Below are 20,436 nucleotides of genomic sequence, written 5' to 3' on the forward strand. Positions count from 1 at the left end.
AAATATTATTTATATAATATATGTTTGGTTCACAATTCATTTTACTTATGAGATGTGACATGTTTATAAAAAATTGTCAATCACAAAAAAAAAAAATATGGCGAAACTTGATTTTTTCCATTGGGAATTGATTGATTGAAATATGAAAAATGACATTAATTTAGAGAGGAAAGGTTGAAAATATAAGAGGGCCTGATGTAATTTGAATCGAAGGTAAATTTAAAGGAGAAGCAAATTAGTTTGATGAAAGCTTATAAAGATATATATTCTAATGTAATATTTGTTAAACTGTTCACATTAAGATAACAGGTATATGCGTTTTAAAAGTAAAAATATTCTATTTTGATTTGCATAGCCCATCCTAGGACTTGACTTGATTTTTAAAAAAATATTCTTGATTTCTAGCCTCCCCTCCGTCTGTCTGATCATAAGGCCTAGTCTTTGAAGCTTTGAATCAGAAAGCTGATTAGTGTCTTTACTGACTGCATCCCGGATCTTTGCCTCATTGTTGCCCCTCAGATTCCCCTCGGCCTCTAATCCACCCCGGATTATCCACCCTCGAACGCCTAATGCTACAACAGTTTAGGGTGAAAAAAGAGAATACTTTCTTATTGAGATACACTTTATGATTTTTTAAATCAGGATGATTTTGGAGTTTGGAATCAGTAGTTTGTTATATATGTAACGGAGGCCAGCCAGTGAGAGCTGTGCGTGTAAACCTCACTCCCCTGATCTCAAGAGGCGCTCTAGAGACTGACACTCAGTCCCAGTAAGTGAGCAGGTTGTGAAATACCAACAAACGTGCCACGCTCAAAATTGCTTAAATCACCTTTCCCATTCTGACATTCAGTTTGGAGTTCAGGAGATTGTCTTGACCAGGACCACACCCATAAATGCATTGAAGCAACTGCCATGTGATTGGTTGATATTAGATTATTGCATTAATGAGAAATTGAACAGGTGTTCCTAATAATCCTTTAGGTGAGTGTATATGATGTATCTCTTCTTTAAATAGTCTGTATTGTTCTGTGTATGAATGTCCACCAGATAGACTGTGACAGTCCTGATGTTCACGGATTGATGGTCTCACCAAGACCCCAGCCTCCTCTTTTGAGACCGAGCCACATGGTCCAACACTCCCAGCAGACAGCGACGCTGCGGGACACATCTCCCACTGACCAGGCAAGCTGGCACACAGATGGACACCCAAATACACACGGTAAACACAACCTCACATTATCTTGATGGGGTCATGCCCAGTGCTATTGAGAAATCGACTTGTGCTAAAGCAGAAACAACAAAGATAAGATCACAAAGTCATTTATAAAAATGCTAGGAAAGTGCAATTCCCTGAAGTATGAGCGCATTGTTCCATTACACGTTCATGGAATAATTTTTCATATCAAAACGTACTTGAACAACTGCATTATCTGTCCCTGTCATCATAAAGCATGTTTTCTCATAGAGACACTTGTTAAGACATTCCCACAACTCTTTGGGTATCCAGGTGCAGAGTTGGGAAATTCTGCTGAACTTTTGGGGGTCAAATGTTTTAGAAACTCTCAAAGGGACACAGAGCTCATAAGTCTTGTGTTTTAGCAATAGAAACAAGTTAAAAACAAAGAGAGATTGACTCTGAAAAAAAATACTTTTAGTAATTAGTATTTTTATTTCTTTAGAAAGGAATTCCAGATCTGATTGGATGGTGGAAGAATGTTTAAGAAAGAAAGAGTTAGGGGAGACATTATTTTGAGCCAATAGTGTTTTTATAGTTTTGTAAAAAAAAAATATAATTTTTTATTATTATTTTTAAAATTATTATTTATTATTATTATTATTTTATTTATTATTATTATTATTATATAATAATTTTTTATTATTATTTTATATTATATTATATTATTATTTTTATTATCATTATTATTATTATTATTTCATTATTATTATTATTATTATTTTTATACATTTAAAATGGTCAAATTAGGTGATTTTCATGGAAACATATTCAGGTCATTGTCCAATAGTTCATTAAAAAAAAAAAACTTATTTCAAATATAAATCATATTTTTTAACCATGTTAATAGTGAGAATTGGACCCTAAAGTGAAGTGTTATCAAAATTGAAAAAAAAAAATAATAATAAAATATATATATACATATATATATATTACTTAACATTTGGTTTCATGATATTCACCCAGCTGGAATGTAGTTGAAACCAGTGGGGGTGATGGGGAGAATAACAGGACACGTTTCCCAAGCATCCATGTGTGAAGTTTCAACCCTCCTCCGGATCACAAGGTGAGAAAACCTCGACACTTTAATGGCTTTAAATCTCAAGACTAATGTAAAACAAACACCTGATCACTCGCTTCTGCTAAATCAGATGCTCCAGTTTGTCATCTCCATTTGGGGAAGGAGAGGCTTCACATGGTTTTTGATTTATACCTCTTTACAGTCACGTGTCCATGTCATTCTCTGGAGCCTATACAAATGTGATAACATGGTACAGTGATGGTCTCAGAACCAGGGTACTTTGATATAGACCCTATACTGGATGATTACAGTATTCATCTTCTCTTCATGGGAACACCTTTTTTTAAGCTATAGCTAATGTTTGTTAAGCTATAGCTTAAAAAATATTAAGTCAAATATGGTATTAACTGCTGCTCCACGTCTGAGAATGTATGAGACTTCTCTCAACCAAGCGGGACAGCACGAGCAGAAATAATACATCTGAAGAAATATCAAAAAGGATTTACATTTCTAAACACAGGTCTTTTGTAACAGTGGCAGAATGAAAATATCGTCCTAGTAATTTTATATTTGACCCATATTCTGGAGAAAATTGTGGATCACTCACTGAAACGATGTGTTTTAAAATCAAAGTCCCTTCTGATCGCAGAAATAATTTAAAGTAAAACATTCAACAAGAATCAAAAATCTCTCTCTCTTTCAGTGTCTTTGTGTTTTCACACTTTCACCGTCTCTGAATTTGTGCTCATGGTGGCCCACTGGTGTGTGTTGTCACAGTAAATTACTCTGACACACTGGAGGAGTGATGGCTCTCGCTGGGTGGGATGAATGAGGAGGGTGTGTGTGTGTGTTTGTGGCTAAGGTAAACCCTACATTATATGGACAAAATGTCCCCACAAAGATGGTAATATTGAAAATCCTTGTCCTTGTGAGGAAGTGTTTTGGTCCCCATGAGGAAAACAAATGAGAATTCATACTATATAATGTTTTTTGAAAATGTAAAAACACAGAAAATGTTCTGTGATTGGTAGGTTTAGGGTTGGGGGATAGAATATACAGTACAGTTTGTACAGTATAAAGATCAGTATTACAGTATTATGTCTAATGGTTCCAATAAAACATGAAAACCAGCATGTGTGTCTCAGGACAACAATGTCGGCCAATCCATCTGGACTCCGCAGGAGTTTCAAGCACAGTTTTATCTTGAATTGTCAATCATAAAATCGACACTGACGATTCCCCCCAAAATTAAGCTAGTCTTAAATGATTAAGAATCATTTACAATTATTTTTTTAAACACTGGTGGTCAAAAATTTTAATTTAATATTTTTGAAAGAAGACTCTTCTGCTCACCAAGGCTGCATTTATTTAATCAAAAATACAGTAAAATCAGTAATATTGTGAAATTTTATTTCTGTGATCAAAGCTGCATTTTCATTACTCCAGTTTTCAGTGTCACATGATCTTTCAGAAATCATTAATATGATGATTTGCTGCTCAAGAAACATTGACAGGCAATCAGAAATCATGTGACTTTGAGCATTTATAACAGGATTCATATGAAATAGAAATAGGCTATTTTTAACACTATAGCCTACATGCCTTCTTTACAGTTTTTTTTAATCAATTTAATGCTCCAAGCTGAATAAAGTAGGCTATTAGTTTATGCTGAATGTATTAATCCTATAACCTCAAACTTTTGAATGGTAATGGAGATATTTATATTCAAAAAAGTCTGGAATACATATTTTACAGTGTAAATGCCCGTTCACACCGAGGATGAGAATAATAACATTAAAGATAAAGAAAATCATTCTCAATTTAAATAATGGCAGAGTCAACAATGGCGGCACAGAGAAACACGAATGATAAAAACACTGACAGGCAATCAGGATCCATGTGACTTTAAAAAACTCGATTATTTAAAGTGTCAGATGACAAAACTTCAGCGTTCTTATAATAAACAGATCGCTGGTGGTGTTATTGTTATATTTGTCGTTCTCGGTGTGAACTGGCCTTAATCGTGCCTCTCATCCGACAGACTTTAATGATGTAATGTTCGTGTTAATACTTGCTGAAGTCTGAGTTTGGAAGCTGATGCTGTTTAGATTGGCTCGGTTTTGAACAGTGTTTGTGTTTGCAACGTTCCTCCTCATCTGCTCTTTCATGTCTATTTATAGCCTCACGCCATTTGAGAAACTTCAAGTAGGCCAATTTAACATGCAAATCCTCCAATCGTTCGTTCTACTTGCTGATAAAGTCATTAAATGTAACTTTGCCTGCAGTGTTTTCAAACAAGTTGCAGTTTTGGCATAAAATCAGTGAAAACCTGAGGGCAACGTCGTCGCAGGAATATTGTGTGGTAACAACACACACTGCAGAAGTTCGAACACGCTTCGACTCGCCGGAGGGAAAGCCGGCGGGAGATTCGACGCTGCTGTGTTGTGTAATACACTCATTAGGCGGGCAGAAAGTGGAGCAAGGGGAAATACCACAATGTAAATCTGTCATTTGTTCACCTGCAGACTTACATGCCGTGACCCGACGGCCGGCTCAAAGTCAACCCGCTCACAGAAGCTCTTTATTAGGGTCGAGTGAAAGCTCGCCTCTATCCGCCTTTAAACCGTAGGCGATGCGTATGAAACGGGCCGGGACTGATGCGTACGAGCATGTGTGTGAAAACAACCCCGTGAGCGTCTCTCCACAGTCCACACCTCCCTCCTCTGAGCCTAGCATGAAATGAGCAAACACTGCCAATAAATCTTTCTGTTTTTCCACCTCCCCCGACCAGAACGAAAAATCTCGTTTTAATCCAGATTAAGTGATCGCCGCTTCTGAAGTTCGTCTGAGCGCCGCTGGATTAGTTGATATGGGGGTGTTTAGTTGGACTCATATTTAGGCACAAATGGATGTGGAAAGTTTGAGGAACGTCTGTATAAAAGTGCACCCTGTTCCTGATAGAAAAACCGTCTTGTGTAAACAAGATTGGTTATATGATGCTTTCAGAGTACATAAACGTTTGGACACATGTTCTCTTTTTTATTATGCCTATTTTATTTTCCACATTTTACATCAAATCATCAAAACTATTGAATAACACATTTAAAGGAGTAGTTCACTTTAAAAACAAAACAAAACTAATGCTGATAATTTACTCACCACCATGTCATCCAAGATGTCCATGTCTTTCTTTCTTCAGTTGAAAAGAAATTAAGGTTTTTGATGAAAACATTCCAGGATTTTCTCCATATAATGGACTTCAATGGGGTCCAAACGGTTCAAGGTCCAAATGAGAGTTTCAGTGCAGCTTCAAATGGCTTTAAACGACACCAGACGACGAATAAGGGTCTTGAAGCTGCACTGAAACTCTCATTTGGACCATGAACCATTTGGACCCCATTGAAGTCCATTATATGGAGAAAAATCCTGGAATGTTTTCATTAAAAACCTTAATTTATTTTTGACTGAGGAAAGAAAGACGTGGACATCTTGGATGACATGGGGGTGAGTAAATTATCAGCAAAAGTTTTTTTTAAAGTCAACTACTTTAAGCATGGAAATTTGTAGTCACCACCGATGTAAGCTGCAAACTATGCTTTTCCTTTAAAAATAAATAAATAACTAATTTCAATAATCCAGAATTGTTCATTCTTAAAAAAAACCTGTGACCATTAACCAACATCAGAGACCTGTGAAGTGTGTGAACATGTGCAAGTGTTGTTCATTTACTGAAATATTAACTTAAAATCCCGGGAGGCAATTAAAGTAAATATTTGAGGTCAGGTGTTTAGCTGTGAATAAGTTTGAGAAATTGAAAACAGCAGCTTGGACATTCTACTAAACAACTGCATACATTAATTGGGATGTGCTGGAGGAGACTGGACCTTTGCATTGACAATACAAGCTCTTAAATTTCATAAATGTTGTGACGGTGCATACATTTTTGTCAAGATCTTGTCAAACATAACATGCTAACATAATAATCACTGCAATCATGATCCAATCATAGATTTTTAAGCGTTTGTCTATTTAAATCCAAACAGTGACTTTCTTTTGGACCAGAAAGTGTAAAGCAGAGAGAGTTAATGAAGAAACAGCAGTGTCTTCAGTCTAGCCTTGTCTCGCTCCTCCAGGTGCTGTCACAATACAATCCACGTCTGTGTCAACACACCGCTGAAGAGCTTCATCATAAACCCGTTTCTCTAGTCTTCCCCTCCTTCTCCTCTATTCAACTACACTTCACATTCTCTAGTGTCTCGCTGAGACGTCTCAAAGCCTTTATGTATCTCCAGATGAAAGACAACTGAAGCGGAGCCGCATTTACACAGAAGAGAGATGAGTGTGAACATCTTAATAAACTAGTGGAATAATGCATGGGAATATTTTCAGAGTTGTGTTTTCCCATGATAAACTCACTGTCATGTGGTGGTTGGTTTCCAGGGTGTTGCTATGCAGTTCCTAAGGTGTTTTAAATTGGTTTTAGTTCGTTGTTATGGTGTTAGTGCTGTGGAGTGTTGCAGTATGAGTTTGTTCATAGCTGTTAAGATTAAAACACCACTCATAAAAACAAATAAAAAGTAGACTCTATACTTAAAAAAAATTACACTCTTCACACAAGGTACACTTTTATTCAGCAAGGACTCGATCAAAAGTGTCAGTATGTTGTTTTGAACTTTTGAATATTCAATTTTTGAAAGAATCCTGACAAAAATATGAAGCAGCACAACAGTTTTCAACATTGATCATAATCAGAAATGTTTCTTGAGCTCATATTATTTCTCTTCATCATATTAGAGTGATTTCTGAAGGATCGTGTGACGACTGGAGTAATGATGCTGAAAATTTAGATTTGATCACAGGAATAAATTACAGTTTAAAATATACAGATACATAATTTTTCACAATAATTCTGTTTTTCTTGTATTTTTGGTTAAATAAATGCAGACTTGGTGAGCAGAAGAGGATTCTTTTCCATTTCCCAAACCTTTAAAAATGAGTCTATTTGCCAAAGTTTTCATCTATACAATCTAAACAATTCTGGGTTTTTTTATCCCAAATTTGGTTAAAATATGGACAAACCCAAATGTTGGGTTAAAAATGTAATTTCAAATTTTTACCCAACTTCAACTTTCACTTTCAAATGTACATTTTCTAATTGCGTTTTTAACCCAACATTTGAGTTTGTCCATATTTGACCCAAATTTGGGTTGAAACAAACCAGCATTTTTTACTAAACCTTTTGACATAGTCAGGATTGATTTGTCAGTGATGGCAAAGTTTGGTAATTTGGGTATTTTTTGTCACTGAGGAACAGTTGTGTTTGTGTCGGATCATTACAATACAGATAGATGAACGCTATACTATAAAAAATACTGTGTTATTTTAACCCAATTTTGGGTCAAATATGGACAAACCCAGCTGTTAAGTTTAAAAATTGCATTTTTTAATCCAACAATTGGGTTTTTCCATATTTGACCCAAAATTGGGTTAAAAGGATTTTTTAGAGTGTTGTTTCAACCCAAATGTTGGGTTGAAAATGTAAGTAAAAAATTCACAGTTGAAAGTGGAAGTTGCTTAAAAATTTAAATTACATTTTTAACCCAACATTTGGGTTTGTCCATATTTGACCCAAATTTGGGTTAAAACAACCCAGCATTGTTGAGAGTGTATAAACAGTTTGTAGTGACCATCTCGGTTGACTAATTATCCTGCTAATGACACACAGGAGTGTTTGGGGTTTGTGTCGGGCCTGTTTGTGACAGTTTTAGTGCTAAAGTTTAACCACGTTTCCTGCTCGTCCAGACAGAATGAGTTCATGGATTCGCTCAGTCAGCATAAATACGTAACCTGCAGTCCTCACACATCAGGAGAGCTGTGTGTTTGGACCCTAACAAGAGTTCTAGATAGTTGCGGCTAGAGTAATCAGAAAATGATTAGTCATTCATATTAATAGCTTCATTTTGAAGCTCATGTTTGTTTGTTCATCAAGAAACAATCAATCTGAGATGAATGAAAGCAGATGCACTTTCTTCAGGGTTGAGAAGTATTAAACTCGTCTCGTCTGCTTCTGCTTCTCCCTCGTGTGAAGATTACAGCGTGACTAGATTGTTAAACACACTTCAACACCTTGATAGCTCAACTTTAGTCTTTGAGTTTAATTGTCATCTTTTCAGCACTTTAGGCCCCAGACTTCCTAAACGTCCGGAGGACTTTTCTTCTTGTTTTCTTCTTTTTTTTTTTTTTGCAATGTATTTTTGTCATGTTATAATTAAAAGATCTGAGGTAGATGACTCATATCCTGAGTGCAATGTAAAACAAATGTGAAAATAAATGTGTGTGTGTGCATGCACAATCGCCCCGGGCCTTAATATGAACCATATAAGTTGACTGTGGAAACATGTTGGTTTGTATGAAGAGAAGATGCAGTGATAGACTGAAGGAACATCCACTAAACTTAAACTGATTCATTCTCAATCTGAATCTTTTAGATGAATCAGGGTTCATTAGATATGCACAGTGCTTCATAAGTTCATTATAGGTTCTTTAGATCAGCATAAGGGTTTTTGGGTTCATATACTCGTCAGTGATGCCTTAGAAGAACCACTTTTGGTTCCCAAAGGACCTTTCAGTGAACAGTTCTTAAAAGTACTATTTCCTAATGGGTTGAATGGACAAATTTCATGGATTTTACATGCATTGTCCATCAATGCATTTGAACATTTATTTTTAAATGTGTAAATTTTCCGTTTCTGTTTCAGCAAGGATGCATTAAATTGATAAAAGTTTCAAGAAAGACACTTATATTGTTACAAGATGTTTCTATTTCAATAGAATCCTGTTGACTCCTGTTGACATTTTCACAAAAATATATGAAGCAAGCAGCACAACTTTCACATTGATAATAATCATGTTTCTTGAGCAGCAAATCTTGAATGATTTCAGAAAGATCACTGAAGACTGGAGTAACGATGCTGAAAAAACAGTTCTTTTAAATTATAATAATATTTCAGAATATTAGTGTTTTTCTGTCTTTTTGATCCAATAAATTCAGCCTTGGCAAGCATAAGAGACCTCTTCCAAAAACATTACAAAGGCCCAAATGCAGATGCAAATTGCATTTCAGAGCATTGGTGGGCTGATTTTAAAAGAGTTTCGACCCAAAATCCCAATCTGTTTCTCACACAAAGCTAATAAGACTTGAAATATATTTGTATGGATTATTTTTATGAGGTGTTTTGTTCTTTTTTTTGGAGCTTGACCAATGTGGTCACTATGAACTGTCTCATGGAAAATAACTGTGTAAATGTTCTTCAGAATTTTCCTTTTGTGTTCCAAAAATAAAAACAACAGCATATGGGTTTCAAATGACATAACCTAGAGTAAACAATGATGTCATTTTAAAAGTTGAACTATCCATTTAAGAACTAGAGTTTTGGTTCTAACGTAAACCTTTGTTTTTAACAGTGTATGTCGAATACTTCACCCTTGGTTAAGGTTTTCCACAAACCTTTTTCAGGTAAATTTCATAAAACCATGGTAGAGTGCACATCAAATATGCGGTGTCTTCAGAGACAGGTTGAGTGTAGCATGATAATGAGTCTCCTTAATTAAGTCTTTGTCTTAAATGGCTCATAAACGTCAGTCTTTGGTGATTTGTAGAGATGACGGTTCTTGACCTCTGCCCTTTCCTGTCACCTTCTGCATTAACAGTCCCTCATCCTTACGCCCAGTGCCGTCTCTTTCCAGCCCTAGAACTGTGTGTGTGTGTGAGAGAGAGAATGAGTGTGTGTGTGTGTGTGTTGGTGAAGTAGATTCTTCAGATGTCTGGGCTGCTGCTCTCTAGAGTGCTTGAAATAACTTGCATGCCTGCCGCTAGACCTCTACAGCCGTGGAGAGCAGCACGAGCGAGAGTGTTTCATTTTTTCACTTGGGTCTGATGACTAAAATCTGCATATGTTATCACTATATTGGTGTACTTTAAGCACTTTTTTATAGACAAGCTTATGAAAAAAACAAGAATTGGTTACACTTTATTTTAATGGTCCACTTTAGACATTCTACTAACTATAAGTAACTTATACAAGCAACTACATGTCAAGTCATTAGAGTATTAGTAGACTGTAATAGACTTAGGGATGCACGATATATCGGCCAGCATATCAGTATCGGCCGATATATGTTCATTTTTTTAATCTTATCGTTATCGGCCTGGTAAGAAAATTTGGCCGATATATTAAATAATGTTTTATTCCCTTCAGCTGAGACACTTGTTGAGAACTGTTTATGTTTTTGAATTTCTTGAAATATGATTGAAATCTCTTCAAAAAATGGACAACATGCACTGTAAAAAATGCTGGGTTGTTTTAACCCAACTTTGGGTCAAATATGGACTAACCCAGCCGTTGGGTTAAATTTTTACATTACATTTTTAACCCAACATTTCAGGTTTGTCCATATTTGACCCAAAATTGGGTTAAAACAACCCAGCATTTTTTAGAGTGTGTGCAGCGCAAATCTGCCATATCGGCTATACAACACTATAATGAGAACATCATTATAATTCTGTGCTTGGGACGTGGATTTAATTGTGAGACTTTTGTTTTTGTAATCAGGCTCTCAAAATTAGATAAAAATTTGGATTTAAGTTTATTGGCCGATATATCGGTTATCGGCTTTCAAATATAAAGAATTATCGGTTATCGGTATCGGCCAAAATTTTCCCTAAATAGACTGTTAGGTTATTGTTAGTAGAATAAGTTGGCAAGTACTTGCAAAGTTACTTGTAGTCAGTAGAATGTCTGTTGAGGAGCATCAGAATCAAGGGTTCGCAGATATTAAAGGGATAGTTCACTCCAAAATGAAAATTCTGCCAGTATTTACTCACCCTTATGTTGTTCAACCCCGACTTTCGTTCATCTTCGGAACACAAATTAAGATATTTTTGATTAAATCTGAGAGCTGGATCACTCCTCCATAGGCTTCTAAGGGATTGAAACTTGTCGGCCGAAAAGTTAAAGACATCGTTAAAATAGTCCGAGTGACTAGAGTTTATCAAGTTTATCAAGCTACGAGAATACTTTTAGTGCGTAGTGCATGTAGTGTAACAGTGCTGCGCTTCTGTGTTGTCCGTCACACGTAGGCTCACTATTAGCCGACGCTGGTCATGTGTGTGATGCGTGTGACGTCCAACACGCTGTTAGGCCGTGTGTCCACCAAAGCATTTTTCCACGTGCCTGGCGTATGTTTTCAATTGTTTTCAATGGGAGCGCTGCGTTTTTTAAACGCCATGAGCGTAACGAGGCGCTGAACGTTTTTTTCACGCTGAAGCAGAAAAGAAATTAAGGTTTTTGATGAAAACATTCCAGGATTTTCTCCATATAATGCACTTTACTGGTAACCAAACGGTTCAAGGTCAGTGCAAAATGAACGAATCTTTTCCCGAGTCAATTCGTTCATTTGGGTCGTTGAATGAACCAAATGACACGAATTCATTTTGATACAGGAGTTCGAACAGGAGAGTCACAGAACAGAGCAAGGCGAGCATTTGAGCTTATAAAACTTAAACTTTTTTTTTTTTATGAGTGATCTTTTCAATAGATAAGACCCTTATTCTTGTCTGAAATCGTTTAAAGCCCTTTGAAGCTGCGCTGAAACTGTCTTTTGGACCTTGAACCGTTTGGTGCTAAGTAAAGTCCATTATAAGGAATGTTTTCATTAAAAACCTTAATTTCTTTTCGTCTGAAGAAAGAAGGACATGGACATCTTGGATGACATGGGGGTGAGTAAATTTTCAGCAAAAGTTTTTTAAAAAAAAGTGAACTACTCCTTTAATGCCTTCAAGGTCTTGATGGCACCATTATCCAAATGACTTGGGATCAAGCCTAAGGAAAAACTATGCATTTAAAATGTTCTTGGTTCACCAGCCACACTTAATATACGAGGTGGAGAACTGTGTGAATATGATTTTGGTCTCTCTAATGGCATTCTTTTATATGCATATGAATGACAAACCCAGTTAAGGAACTTGTGGTCTTCATGACTGTGAGATTGGCACTTTCGGACAGCAAGCTTTACCAGTTAATGGCCCTGTGGTGCAGCTTTAGTGATGCCATTAGTGGTTGTGGTGATGGTCTCAAACCCAAGTCCATCGAGCGTTATATAGTGCTTCCTTACGGCTGCATTAGGCAGAACAAAGCCTCTTTTAGGGGTTTACCATCGGTTATGACAGATAACACATGCAGTCGAGAAGTGGAATAAACTTGAGCACATTTAAATAAAAAATGATTTTATATATACAGTACATATAGCTTCAAACATTCACAGAATATTTCTTTTCCGTACAGATAGTAGTAGAGATCTCATCATGAGTTTTCGAACCAAAACCACTGATCTGATTGGATGTTGTCTCTCGTCGAGACTGATACCGGGTTTAGAAACTAACCCTGTTCATTCTAGGAAAGATCTGTGATTGGTTTGTCTATAAATATAAGAACTGAACTGGACTCACATGACCTGTGCTTTTCAATTTATTTTTGTCACTCAAGTATCAATTATCTACACTTTTAAAAATAAATGTTCTGTGTTGGCACTGGTGGTTCTGGTGAGAGCCTTTAACATCCATTGAATCTTTGAAAATCTTCTGTGGAATGGAAAGATTCCATTGATGTTAAAGATTCTTCATGGAACCATCGATGCCAATAAAACTCTTAATTTTGAAGAGTTTATTTATTTTTAAGATCCTTTTAAGCAAGGATCAGGACTCTACTTTGACTTTCAAGCGGAATATTGCACATAACATGTTAATACACGGCAAAGAACACCTACACAGACATTATCCTAAAATTGCTTTGTTCTCTATAATTTAAGTGTTCAAGTATTTGGCACACCTAAAGTCAAATTGCACTAAACACTGCTTAAAGTGTTTTCTTATAATGAGTATTTATTCTCGGGAGCGGTGCCAGGGAGATGATACATGACATCATGTTTTTCTAAGAATTCTTGCCCTCATAGTGACGTGGGGAGTGAATGTTTATTCTCCGTGTGAATAGTTTTTCTTTTCGTCTCCTCTCAGAGTAAAGCAAACTCTGCATTTTGGTTGGATTGTTTTGAAATCAAAAGCTGACCAAACAAATGTCTAGCATAAATCATAACTTGCTGTCAATAGACAGAAGGGCAGCACACAGCAGGCTGGTCACGTGACTCTCTCTGGAGGTGGAATAACACCGTCGTGTCGATGGCCTCGCTGAAATAACTCAACATTAGCATAACAGGCGGACTGAGCTGTGATGAGGGCTTGGCATCCATTAGGTGGCTGTTCTCATGCTCAAGTTCTGATAATACTGACCTAAGGAAATGGCTAATCATTTGTGATTGTGTTTTTCTTAAAGGGATAGTTCACTTTGAAATTAATTTTTGATATGTTTTATCTTACCTCAAGGACATCCAAGATGTAGGTGTCTTTGTTTCCGCAGTAGTTTCAATTTTGATATTTTTAGGTCAAACCGTTCTTGTCTGTCAGTCATATAATGGAAGTCTATGGTCACCACCTCAAAGAGCATGCACAGCGAAGTCCAAATTAAACATGATTTAATGACTCGTAAATGTAAGTACACATTGATGGCCCAAGACACGAAACGAGCGGTTTGTGTGAGAAAACGAACAGTATTTATATTGTTTTTACCTCTTGTCCAGCCACGTCCAATTGATCTGAGGGCACGGGCGCTTTGGCTGTGGCTTTACAAGAGGTAAAAAAAACTATATAAATGCTGTTCGACAATCGACATGCCATCTGAGGACTATTTATAATTGTTCTCAGTTATTTTGCTTTATTACCAGACTCAATATTTGGCTCGTTCTTACATAGTGGCGCACGTTCGCCAGTGGTGGAATGTAACGAAGTACAAATACTTTGTTACTTTACTTAAGTACATTTTTCATGTATCTTTACTTTACTTAAGTAGAATAAATAGTGCCTACTTTTTACTTTTACTTCGTTACATTTTGCAGCAATTATTATACTTTCTACTCCACTACATTTCTACAACTTCTGTTACATTTTCTGATCAGTTTTTCCCCTGCCAAAACGTAATCTGACCATCCGTTCATTGCACGTTTGTCTCACCAGTGACGTTTGGTTGCCATAGATACATCAACTAAATGCGTCTCGCACGCAGTGTGTTTATCGTGCAATTTATAAGCGAAAATTTGTTTTTACGTGCATAGGAAACACACCGTGTGTAATATATGTTTGGTTTGGTTAGGATTATGGCAAGCCAAGAGGTTTAGAATTACACCATAAATTAATTGTGTTTACTGCCAAACATAGTTATTAACATATAGTGAGGTTATATTGCCTAATTGCAAGCTTGTTTCAGAAATGGTGACAACAATTTTTTTCCATCATTATTGATCATCATTATAGGAGTATTAGGTTGAATGAGTTAGAATTAAACGTTTTATTAATCATTAGAAAATAGTCATTAAGAGAATCAATTGTTATGCAAGTACTTTTACTTTTAATACTTAAAGTATATTTAAAATCAGGTACTTTTTACTTTTTACTTAAGTATGGTTGTCATAGTGTTACTTCTACTTTTACTAAAGTAAATATTTATCTGGTTATTTGTACTTTTACTTAAGTACTGAGATTCAGTACTTCCTCCACCACTGACGTTCGCAGATGCGCACTGTACTTTAAATCTTTTGACAAACTAAAATACGTCAATTACATTTGTATGTCTTCTAAATAAAAGGCCCCGATCGTACTGAATGTCAGCTTGCTTATTTTGCTCAAGGTAAGGATTTATTACGTCCAAATGTGATGCAATATATAAACGATGCCTCTAACCACTGGTCGAGAGCTGTCGTTCAAACCACACAACTTTACGATGCTGTTTGCGAATGTTCATTGGAACGATGGTTTCGGGAAACTCGACTTGTTGTACTACGCGGATAACGACGTGGCTTGCGACCATATTTGGCTAACGATGCTTTAGGGAAACGCAGCCCAGAGCGTTACTGACAGATTGGGAAGAGAGGAGCCGCAACAATGTACTATATGTGAAAAATAATGTGTTTTTAACATTCACGAATAAAACCCTTGTCCCAAAAACAAAATCATGACTTTGTAAAAGGGCATAATATGTTCCAAATTAAGTAAACAATGCAAAATAATCTAATTTACAGTGTTGTAGTCGAGACCACCTCTTTCGAGTCCGAGTCCAGAGAGAGTCGAGTCCGAGTCGAGTCCGAGACCAGAGACGGTCGAGTCCGAGTCGAGACCGAGACCAGTGAGGGTTGATTACCTAATTTACTTTTATTTACTTAGAGAAATCCTTTTTTTTTTTTACTGAATTTACTTAGAGTTTAAAAAATAAAAAATATGATCAGTTTAGGGTAAAAAGGCCACATAGTAGGTGGTGTTAAAAGTAATTTTATTACAATTTGTCATGCGCAGTTGCGCACTAGAAAATCACCAATCACTGGGCGTGTCAATCAATTTAAAGAAATATTTTATTAACATACATTAATAATCATGAAAAATATTTTTAATTGAACTTGAGTGGACTCTGGAATAATTCCGAGTCCTAAAAAAAAAAATGTTCAAGTACGAGTCAATTCCGAGTACAAATGGACACGAGTCCATGACAAGACCAAGACCATTAAAATATGGTCTCGAGACCGAGTCCGAGACGAGTCCGAGTCTCGAGTACTACAACACTGCTAATTTATTTCCATTTGATAGGATGCCACTAGCATGCAACATGAGGTGGTGATTTCTGACAACTTCCATTCTGAACGAGGTAAAGTGTTCATGCGACTGTTGATTCAATCCGAGGAAAATGAAGAACAGCGAGACGTGACCAACCTTTTTCAATGCTGTCTCTTTCTCTGGCTCTCCCTAGCTGTCCTATAGTGTTTGCTAAATGTGGCAGGCCTGTAAGACAGCCATAAAACCGATGTAAATCTGGCTCGGACAGGCGATGGGGAAGCGTGTGAAAGACTGTATAGTCCATCTTTTATTTCACACCCCTAAACCTGTGGCCTGTCCCCTCCTTTCCCCGCTTCCCTCTCATTGCGATCCAAACTGTCACCTTTTATGGGAGTGTGTGATGGCTTCACTGTGTATGAGTGAGAAAGAGAGAGAGAATCGCGGCTAAAAGGGAAAGAAAAGCCGTGATCGAAGGCCCCATTCACAGAGGAACCTCTCTCTTTCTTTAACAGCCTTATTAGCTGGCTCGTTCGCAGTGAATGGGAACGCTTCTTTTATGAGGAAGGCTCGGGCAGCCTGGTGTAGAGCGGAGAGGGAAAGACCACAGTTCCCTCCTCCTCCTCTCCTAATCCCGCTCTCCTCCACAACTCCTTCGGATCAGTGAAAAGGGCCTGTCCAATGGAGAAGACAGTTTGGAAGGGGAGTGTGGAGTGCGGCGGGGCCCCTCAGCCCGTGACATTTAGGGGTCATTGATTAGGGAGCCTCCCCATGTGAGCGCTGGGAGAGCCAGGGCTCCATGGGGGAGCTGCACGAGGGAGTCTATCAGGCAGAGCTGTAATGCTGGGAAAGTAACAGGCTCCGTATGCAACAGTATGAATGATGGCTAGTGCATCTTACTGAGATTCAAGCTCATTTTTTACTCAATCCTTTGTACACAACTTTACACTTGGAGACTCTAAAGGGACACGGTGAAGGAAAAAATATTCTTTGCAGATACTTTGCGTTCGCTCGCAATGATCAAAAAGCATTGACTTATTTTTTTTTTTCTCCCACCACCACCATGTCCCTTTGGGGGCTCCGTATTACACTGAAATTAATAATAAAATGATAAAAATAGCTGATTTGTTGGTAGTTTTGTGTGAGATTAGAACAGCTTTTATTGACCGTTTTCTGCTAGTCTGAAGCTCGAAAAACACAAAGGCGAGTTAATAATTAAAGAATTTGCCATTTTAATTGCATCTCACGGTCTTTTTGAATAGTTTTTAAAGCAGAAATATGTACAGTTTTTGTAGATTAATACCATGATGTTTTTAAAGCAGAAATATATACAGTTTTTGTAGATTAATACCATGATGTTGCTTAAAAAAACAAGGAAATTACTGCCTTGTTATTATTATTATTTAAAGTTCAAGCTGAAGTGGTTTAGATCATTTAGGCTTTTAGACTTTCTTCAGGAAATGCAAGAATGTTACTAGTGGCCAAGAATGCATTTTAAATCAGAATACAGTAAAATAATATTGTGTAGAAATATTGTGAAATATTATTACAATTTCAAATATCGTTTTTCTATCTGAATATATTTTAAAATGTAATTTATTCCTGTGATCAACGCTGGATTTTCAGCATCATTACTCCAGTCTTCAGTGTCACATGGTCCTTCAGAAATCACTCTAATATGCTGTATATATAATATATTTCAAATAGGTCTAATATGTGAATATTTTGATCATGTAAATACAGCCAACATTCAGTTATTCCAAACCTTTGAGCAGTAGTGTAGTTTTTTGGATCACATAGTTTGCCATACACTCTTTATCTCTGTTGTATTAGATTTTTCAGAAGTGGAAAGTCTTCAAATATCAACTTTTTTAAAGGCAAAGCATATCTAAACAAATATTGTAAACTGAATCTCGAAGTCACAATGCAATTTATAAACATTTACTGATACAATTTCAAATTGAACTCATGAAATGGAAAGTGTCATCATGACACAAATACTCTATGTATGCAATTAAATGGCCCTGGGGGTCTCTGACACCCCAAAAGGGTTAATGATCCGACAGAACAGCCACTAGGGGGCGCAGTTGCAGTGAATGAATGGCATTCTGCAGCACTGGAGCGAGGGAGGGAGACTGGGAGACCCCCAGTTCCGGACCAACTTTAGAGGATTGCGCAGAACTGGTCGAGCTGCTCGAAGGGAGCACGAGCTCTGAGGTCTGAGCTCTGTCTGTGATTGGAGGAGAAAGACCGAGTCCAAAAACTATCAGCCAGGAAACGTCTCGAGTTTCAGGGGGGAGTGACATTTCTTCAGGGGGTTGGAAAGAGAGAGAGAGAGAGAAAAAAAATCTCTGTAAACCTGACAAAGCGTCCGAGAACAGCCAGTATCCTCAGAGACTGCGCTCATGTCACTGGATGTGTATTTTGGGATGGATGTTTTATTCTGTGTTTGTTGCGGTGTTGCATCTCTTGCCCTTTGGTGAAGCAACAACAACAACTTTGGTTTACGGACGAAAAAAAGTTCTGCTGGGACGCGTAATTTTTCTCTCTCCTCTGGAAGGATTTACACAAACACGCACGGATACTATCGCTGGCTCGCTGTTGGCATGCGATCCTGTTTTTGGTGCGCTGCTGGATTTTGGGAATAGGGAATAGTTTTGCTCGCATTCCTGTCTGGATTCGGCCCATGAGCTCCCTGTTTATATGCGGATCCTGAACTTCACTATCTGCTCCTTCTCTGTAAGTTACTTTTGTATTTTAAGCGGAGGTTCCGTTGTTTCATTTTATTGCGGCTTTAGCCTTGTTTAGTTAGTGTGGCATTCCCCATTAAAACATCTGAACTATTAAATGTCCTAATTATATATTCAATTAAATATGCACATTTGTGCATGCTATATGTTGACTCCACTGAAAACGTCATAACTTTCATGTCAACTATTTTTTTTTTTATGATCAGTAGTGGCCATGTCAGAAGGTTTATCAAAATGTTTCACTTAGTGCAACAACGTGCACTATTTTTTAATCTTTTTAAAGATAAAAGAAACGTGCAATATGTAAAATTATGAATCCCTGCTTATTATTAGCCTATTATGAAACATCAGGTATTACCTTTTTTGATGTATAGGCTAAATGTAGGTGTAAATTAAAGATGCAAACAAAAAGTGAATGTTCATACCAATCGGTTGTCTGTTGTTTTGGATGTTAAATGAACGTTTTTGTATATTGCATACATTCAAAAATCCACCCAAAATCACCCCTTAGATTTGCAGTTCCTCCTCCTAATTAAGTGTCATGATCAGAAGAAGGATTTTAATGCCTTCATAATTTAGCCTATACTGCAATCATTTGTATTTAGAACGTGCACATACGTTTGGAATACTTCAATCCATTAGAATTCAAATAGATTTTTTTTAGGAAAACACAAGTCTGTCTTAGTTTCTTTCAAAGTGTAGTTTAATCACTGTAATGGCTTTTAAACTATCATCAGGTGTCGTGCCTTTAATATGTGGATATAATCTTCTAAACAAACAACAAAAAAGCAGCATATTTACATATGAAGAGTTGCCATTTGAATTTTTCTTCTAAAATGGTCATTTTTATCAAGCTTATATATTCAAGTTCAGTAATTTCACTTAAATGACCTCATTGCAATTTAAGTGAAATTACTGAACTTAAATATACAAGCTTGATAAAAATGATCATTCTAGAAGAAAATTTCAAATGGCACTTAGAGGCTTTTGCATCTGAACTCTTCATATTTTCCCATGATGGGTTTGGGATTTCCTTACAATAGCCTATTATTGATAAAACTAAACAAGTAGCCTAATAGCCTACCTGTGTTGAAATAAACTAGAATGTTATTTGTAAAAAATCTATCAATAATGAACTTTAAACATAATGTGAATACTAATTAAGTGTTGATCGATTGATAAACTCTGTCCATTCACAAAGTGAACTAGTTAAGCTTTCCGTGATAAACTCGTGATAAACTCATTAGGGTTGAGCTTTGTAATGGGCTTCAATAAAGAACAAATAGTAACAATTTACATGTAATCAAACGACAGTAGAGATAGTTCCAGTGGTTTGTCTTATCATCGGCAGCAAGTGCTTTCTGCACTGATTTCAATGTGAATAGGACTCCTTCAGATTGCGCGTGCACTCGTTATATGCGCACGGCAATGCATTTGCGAGAAAAGTTCTCTGAAGGTGACGTCATGTATTGCATTGGGAAATATTTTTCCAAAATCATGCTCATGCAGCAAACCCGGGAAGCGCTGACGGTGATATGCTCATATCCAGCATAAGTGAAAATGCGCCTCAGGCTCTCTTGAGTGCATTCACTTTCAAACCTATTATATTGATCACATCGCGTATGATTAGAAATGAGGAACAACTCAGTGCTTTAAATCCGATCTCGTGTCACAGCATCAAAGCGCCCATTGCTCACCTCTCACGGTAAAAACTCGAGCAAAA

General features: G+C 36.9%; 1 protein-coding gene across 10 annotated transcripts in view; it reads left to right on the forward strand.

Moving 5' to 3' along the window:
* The first annotated feature begins 1,052 nt into the window (after positions 1 to 1,052).
* fgfr2 (fibroblast growth factor receptor 2) overlaps positions 1,053 to 20,436 on the forward strand; it is a 76,850-nt gene continuing 57,466 nt past the window's right edge. For 5 of the 10 annotated variants that reach the window (XM_039671683.2, XM_039671677.2, XM_039671680.2 and 2 more), the window contains exon 1: positions 18,140 to 18,702. The gene's annotated coding sequence lies outside the window, so the exon portion shown is untranslated. Of the gene's footprint in view, positions 1,220 to 2,200; positions 2,301 to 18,138; positions 18,703 to 20,436 lie in introns of those variants that run through there. The other 5 variants (XM_039671681.2, XM_039671682.2, XM_089116767.1 and 2 more) reach the window with 4 other exon arrangements.

Source organism: Pimephales promelas, chromosome 11 (assembly GCF_988280905.1).
Source record: "Pimephales promelas chromosome 11, fPimPro1.hap1.1, whole genome shotgun sequence".
In the NCBI taxonomy this organism is placed as follows: Eukaryota; Metazoa; Chordata; class Actinopteri; order Cypriniformes; family Leuciscidae; genus Pimephales; species Pimephales promelas.